The following is a 7,837-nucleotide window of genomic DNA, read 5'->3' on the forward strand; positions in this document are numbered from 1 at the left end:
AGCTAAATAATCAAGACAGCATGATATTGATGTAAAGTTACAGAAATGGGTGAGTGAAAAAGAACTAAGAATCTAGAAGTAAACCCTTATGTTTATGGTCAATTGATTTTTGAAAGAAATGCAAAAAGCAATTATTGGATAGCCATATTTGTAATGAACTTTGATATGTATCTTATACTATTTACAAATAAATTTACAAAAACTAACTCAAAGTGAGTCACGGACCTATACATAAAATAAACTGTAATACTTCTAGGAGAAACATATGAAGAAAATTGTTGTTCAATTAAGCAAAGACTTTCAGATAAAACAGTAAATACCTGATGCATTTTTTAAAATGATGAAATGCCATTCACAAAAACTAAAAATTTCTCCTCTTAGAAAGACACTATTAAGAATATGACTAGCCATAAACTGGGAGAAAATAATTTTGAATCACATATCTGACAAAAGTCTTGTACCCAGACTATATAAAGAATTATCAAAACTCAGTAACACATATTTCACCAAGGAAGATAAACAGATAGCAACACACAAATGATTTTCCACATAATTAGCTTGAGATATATGAAAATTACAATCATAAAGGGAAAACACTACATACTTACTAGCCAACATTATTAATAGTGAATAATTGGGAAATTATATGATATGATAGATTAAGATATGTTTAAATTTTAAAAAGTTTATCTTTTTATTGTCATGAAATATACATAACAAAATACACAATTTTGATCATTTTTTTAAGTGTAAAATTCAACAGAATTAATACACTCATTTTGTTGTACAACTACAAAAGCTTGTTTTGTATCCGATTATCAGATGTGGTTGCAAATTTTTATGTAATCATGAGAAACACTTACAGTCTACATATTTACAGAAAAGAGTATCTGGAAAGATAAGGCCTCTAATGTAAGCAGTCACCTTGGATAATGTTATAAACTATTACTTTTTCTTACCTGATTGAAATTCTCCACTAATAATAAACATTCATATAATAAAGGATTTTATTCAAATATTAAAGAATTACAATATTCAAAATGTCTTAGTATATGTGAGGTTTTTTTAATGAGCTGTGTAATTGAAATGCTACAGCTGTCCTCCTGACTTGTGTCAAACGCTGCTGTAACATCCTCCTGTCTCAAGGACCCAGTCCCCACTGATGACTGCTTTACTTGTGTCTGTGCCACACTTCGTTACCCAGGAAATTAAGTAATGGTTCTTGACTGCAGGTCAGTAGGGACTGTTTCTTTTTTTCACTTAGTGGCATTTTTGGCAAATTAAAGAGAAAAGTCACATTGCACATTGGAAAAGCATGTCTCTGTGTCCTGATGGTTTAAAATGCATCTCCTCCACCCAGTGGGGAGACTTCCTCAGCCCTTAATATGATTTATTTTTGTTTTAGTGATGGAGAAAGCAAGAAAATATTTGAATATTTATAATAGCACTAAGCGCAGGATATGCAAATCTTCCCAATTTGTTGGAGATGCTGAACAAAGGGAGATCTATGTATTCCCAGACATGCCCTGAATGTGAAGATACAAATACCTTTATTAAAACATGACTTTAACATTGTAATTTTAAATTTGTTGTGTTTAAACAACCATTAGAAGCTCTGATTTATTAACAGAGGAGTAAGCATGATAAAGTTTGTCTCTTTGATTGTAATTGCCTTTGTAGGATCTAGGTTATATTTTCCTCTGGAAACAAAAATGAAATTTGGTAATAATTTACATTTTTAATGTATATAAGATACATTATTCAGATGTCAAATTTTAGAATGAATTTCCCTTATGTAGATAAATCTCACTGCCTGGGAGATTTCTTAAGATACGTAAAAAAAATTTCTATCTCACTAAATATAAGAAATACACAGTGTATTCAACCTCAAACTAAAAAGAATGTCTTCCTGTATAAAGAAGTATACAAGCATGCCCTTTCATTCCTCTTCTCATCCTCCCTACAAATAACACTGTGACTGGAATGAAAACCTCTTACAGATCCCTGTGTTCACATTCAGCACTCTGAAAGATACAATACTCAGAAAACAGATACTTACACTTTATTGTCAATCTGTTTACTAATTTCTATTATAAAGTAAGTTTCAATGTCTTATAGAAAGAGATATATTTCAAGAACTGAAAAATGGTCAAAGATGAAGAGCAGAGTAAATTTCACAAGGATGCACATATCATCTGATAGGTTAGGAGAAAAATGAAAGGAAGGTGGGTAGACTGAATATGAATATATATATGTATTTTTATATTCCTTCTACATCTCAATTTGATATAACTACTTGAATGGAAGACTAAATTTACTAAGAGAATTTTAACTTTTTTGTAGCCATAATCCTCAACTAGTGACTTTTCTCTATTTTGGAAACACTGGAGCTGAGTACACGGTCACAACCTAGACTGCCCAATCTCAGGAAGAAGAGATTGCAATAGGTCAAACAATAAAGCAAATATACTCATAAAACAAATGAACCAGGTACACAAGGGGAAAATAATTTTTCTTGATTGATGTCAGAAAACTCCGAGACATCAAACACGAATTGTACATTAGAAACATCTGAATCCGTACTAGGTGAAGCATCAATGAAGATAATTCATTGACTGGAAGGTGCAGAAGGGAAGAGAGGGCAGTCATCACATGCATCAGCAGGAAACATACACACATTCAGGAAAGATAATGCAAAAACAGACACGTGGACTATGTGGCAGGGGTTGGTGGGTGAGCATCATGGCTTAGGTAGTTTATAAGAATTAAACACACTTAACCTAAAAACTAGCAACACGTAAAATGTGACTACACATATTTATTTATAGACAATATTGTATGATTAAATATAAAAGCTTAAAAACATTAATTTTAAGTCAGTTAAAATACTCTACAATCTATAAGCAAATTTCTGTGACTATCACACAGAGATTGGAAAGAAGTCAGAAGTCAGTGACAAGAAGTGGTACAGTAACAACATTCATTCCTCTGGGACTCACAGATGACCCTGAGCTACAGGTGCTGATTTTTATCTTTCTATTTATCAACTACACACTGAGTGTAACTGGAAACCTGACCATCATCACACTCTCATTTGTGGATTCCCATCTTAAAACACCCATGTACTATTTTTAAAAAAAATTTTTCTCCTTCTTAGCTCATTCACATCTTCCTGTATCCCCAGATACCTGCATAGCATAGCAACAGGTGACAGGGTCATCATCTACAATGCTTACTTCATCCAAGTGTTTACCACTGACCCATGTGGAGTAACAGAGTTTTATCTACTGGCCGCCATGTCCCATGACTGCTATGTGGCCATCTGCAAACCCCTGCATCATGTGACCATCATGAGCAGCTGAGTCTGCAGGAGTCTTATCATCTCTTGTTGGATGGCTGGTCTGTGTATTTTAATCCCACCACTTAGGCTGGGTTTAAACCTAAAATTTTGTGACTCTAACAAGATTGATCATTTTGCCTGTGATGCATTTCCCTTAGTGGAAATCTCATGCTCAGACCCATGGTTAATGGAACAGACTGTTATAATCTGTGCTGTGCTGACCCTGAATAAGACTCTTACTTGTGTGGTTCTGTCATACGTTTACATCAGCAAGACAATTTTTTGGTTCTATTCTGTTCAGCAAAGGAAAAAGGCTTTTTCCACCTGTTCTTCCCACATGATTGTGGTTTCCCTCACCTATGGCACATGCATTTTCATCTATATGAATCCTGCAGCAAAGGAAGAAGTGACTATTAAAAAAATGGTTTCACTGCTCATGTTTTCTGTTGCACCTACATTAAACCAATTTATTTATACCTTGGAAATAATCAAGTTAAGAAAGCCTTTAAGGACTTAATCAAAAGAACTGCCTTGCTCTCATCTTAGTAAGAGAAAATAATATTTTTAAAACATTGTGTCAAGACTGGCAGTTCAAAATTTGTAGATACTGACAGGCATATGTAGAATAGATAAACAAGATTATACTGTATAGCACAGGGAAATGTATACAAGAACTTGTGGTAGCTCACAGCAAAAAAAATGTGACAATGAATATATATATGTGTGTGTTCATGTATAACTGAAAAACTGTGCTCTACATTGAAATTTGACACAGATTTGTAAAATGACTATAACTCAATGAAAAAAGTTTTAAAAAATAAGAAAAAAACCCCAAATGTGGCACCTCATTTGAAAAAATTAAATTAAATTAAATTAAATTAAAAAAACATTGTGTCAAAAACAAGAATAAATAGCCACAGAGATTTATTTTTGAAGCTTGTAATCTTCTTTGTTTTTTAATAATACACATGTGAGTAACAGCAAATTTCTCAACCTTTCTTTAACTGAGATTCTGTTGAGCCCTACTCAAGCCATTTTTGTATCTTTATTATTCACACCAATAACTGATAGTTTTGCATGTCAACTTCTTAAAAAAATCACTTTGAAAAGAAAGTAACTTTATAAAATTACTTTAATATAAATAAAATTCACTACTCTGGGTATAAGGGTAAATATAGGGTAAAATTTGATAGCTCTTCTCAAATATAGACAATAATTACATGAAAGGCATAATTACATAAAATGTCTATAATGAATGATCACATAATTTGAAATAAATGTGAGAGAATAATACTCCTTCCAATACTGAGAAGACAGAGAAAATATGTATTACTACAATGAACACACATAAACAGTGGATGAAATTTAAGAAATATTCTTTTGAATCTATAGCTGAAATTATTGCAAAGTGTTGAATAGAATGGATTAGAAGTAACGATTTAATTTAAGGTAGAGCAATAATCTATAAAATGACATGACTACTTAAGAGAATACAGACAGGGTATGGGAACAAGTTTTGCAGAGTGATCACAGAGACTTAGGTCTGAGTTTCAGCATAAGTTTAGTGAGCACACTTGATGATGCATTAGGTGCACACTCAACGAAAGTCTGAATTAAGAAAAATCATGCTCTTTTTAACAGAAAGTTTACATTTTTTCCTGAAAACTATTGTCTACTGCTTATAGAACTATGAGTCAAGCCAGAAACATTCCCCAGTGTATCTGATACCTGTGCCAACATCTAACACAAATTAAGCTTTTAGAGTCCAAATTTGGTCATAGTAATCTCAATTGTTAGATACACTGAATTGAAAAATCCACACAAATAAAATTCCTTAGAAATGATGGTACTTACACCAAATTAACTAATTGGTATCTGGAATGCAATGAAATACAGACAAGGCTTCACAAATTACTCGGAACACTGAGAAAGCTGTATTCACTAGGAATTCCATTATCTTACACGTATTCATTACTTACAAAAATGTAAACTAGCCAAAAAGAGAGAAACTTATCCTAATAAATTTGAAAAATAAAAATAAAATAAAACAAAAGTAAATGAAAAATGTAACTTACTAAGGGTAGAAAATGAAATCAATTAAATAAGCTAACAAATTTAAAAGCCAGTTCTTTCAAAAGTCCAACAGCATAGATAAACCCCACACCAATGAATGTAATGAATACAAAACATAAATGTTCAACATTTTGTTGGAAAGCCTTGCATATGCAGTAACAGAAGAAATTAAAACATCAGGATAAATATGGGAAGGGATAAATAAAACTACTGAATTGATTTTAAAGACATTCACATTTTGCTTTCTGAAACGGAGGTATGTCATACAATGGATGATATCAATCGTTCATAGTTTAATTGGCAACATTTTTTTCAAAACTGATATTTTATATAATGATATGTCTTACAATTGATGATATCTTAAAATGGATGCAATTCAACATATTTCTTTTATCCTGAGGAAATTCTTCCATACCCAGAAAACTGAAGATATTCTACTAGGAAAGCAAGGAAGTTAATAAGGAATTTATTACTTTTGTCAAAAAAATTGGTATTATTTAAAAATCAATAGGCTGTCATAGCAATAAGCAACAGGAAATCAATGAGCAAATATTTTTTCAGTCATAACAGCTGTAAAAATGTAACAACAAGAGAGTAAATTTAACACAAAAGAACAGCACACATGTAAAGAAGGTATAAATACAATTAGAACAAGAGATATCATCAGTATACTTGGTTTCAAAATTTTAATATGAGCATGCATATGTGTATAATTATACATTACTTATGTATTGTGGAAACACATTTTTATCTATTTATTTGTACATAGTCATTAAGCAAATAGAATATTAAAGGAAAACAGATTTTAATGCAGGTTATCTAAAGTAGAAACAAAGTGGTGCAATCAGGAAGAAGAATGGGTAGAATGAGAAAAAATGAAATAAAAATAAAACATTGACCATACAGTCCTATGAAATGTGCAGGTCTGGGCATACATACATTTGGGTGTAAATAAAGAAGCTTTTTTTTCAAATACATTTCCATCTACAAAATGACAGCTGATCAAATTTCTGTTGCCAAGTGAAAGAAATTAAGTCACAGTTTATTTTACACTGATTCAGTAAAAATAAATGAAAAGCGCAAAAAAAAACCCTTGAACTGTAAATGTTTCACATTATACAATGGAATATTATTCACCAATAAAAAATAGGAAATCATGCCACTTGCAACAACATGGCTGGAATTTAAGGGTATTATATTAAGTGAAATATGTCAGATAGAGAAATACAAATACTGTAAAATCTCACTTGTATGTGGAAACTAAAAAACAAACAAACAAACAAAAGACCAATCACATAGGAGAAGTCATCACATCTGTGGTTACCGGAAAGGAGAGGGTAGTGATGATGGGGGACGGGGATTTGGATAGATTGGAAGAAATTAGGCAAAAGATACAAATACCAGTTATAAGATAAACAAGTATTGGGGATGTAATGTAGAACATGATGACTATAGGTAACACTACTGTGAGGTATATTTGGAAGTTGTTAAGAGAATAAATCCTAAGAGTTCTCACCATAAGGAAAAAAAATTGTATCTATATAAGATGAATGTTAACTAAACTTACTGTGGTCATCATTTCAAGATATATGTAAGTAAAGTCATTTTGGTGAACACCATAAATGACATGCAGCACTACTGTATGTCAACAGACTCTCATAAAACTGGGAAAAAATTTTATAAAATTCCCATAACACTATCAGGAGAAGAGAATGCTAAACTCAAAACAAGCATTATGAAGAATGTTAAAAAAGATTAGAGGGGAAATAAATAAAAAAGAAAATTGAAAGCTATATGAAAAATCAAGAAAACCAAAAGTTAGATATTTGAAAATATCAACAAAATGGGAAAATATTTATACTTTCATTGAACATGACAAATAAACAAAGATTCAAGTGACTAAAATCAAGAAGAAAAAGGAGGACATTACTAACATCACAGTAATAAAAAGAACTATAAGGGAACACTAAGAACAACCATAAACCTGTGAAGCTACCTACAGAAGATGGACAAATTCCTAGAGAGATACAAACCACCAAACTTGACTCAAGAAGAAATAGGCGATTTCAATAAATTTATAGAAAGTAGAGATATTGAATTAGGAATCAAAAAACTTCCCATAGATTAAAGGAGTAACACAAGATGAGGATATTACACTTGTCAATATATATGCACCCAATATAGGAGCACCTAAATACATGAAACAATTACTAACAGAGATAAAGGGGGATATTGATGGGAATACAATAATAGTTGGAGATCTTAACACCACATTAACATCACTAGACAGATCTTCCAGACAGAAAATAAATAAGGCAACAGAGAAACTAAATAATACAATAGAAAAATTAGATTTGGTGGATATTTTGAGAGCATTACACCCCCCAAAACTAGGATTTACATTCTTTTCAAGGGCTCATGGGA

At 31.6% G+C, this 7,837-nt stretch overlaps 1 pseudogene; it reads left to right on the forward strand.

Moving 5' to 3' along the window:
* The first annotated feature begins 2,155 nt into the window (after positions 1–2,155).
* Positions 2,156–3,886, forward strand: LOC140691638 (olfactory receptor 6C2-like; annotated as a pseudogene).
* The last annotated feature ends 3,951 nt before the right edge of the window (positions 3,887–7,837 follow it).

The sequence above is a fragment of the Vicugna pacos genome, chromosome 36, assembly GCF_048564905.1.
Source record: "Vicugna pacos chromosome 36, VicPac4, whole genome shotgun sequence".
NCBI lineage: Eukaryota > Metazoa > Chordata > Mammalia > Artiodactyla > Camelidae > Vicugna > Vicugna pacos.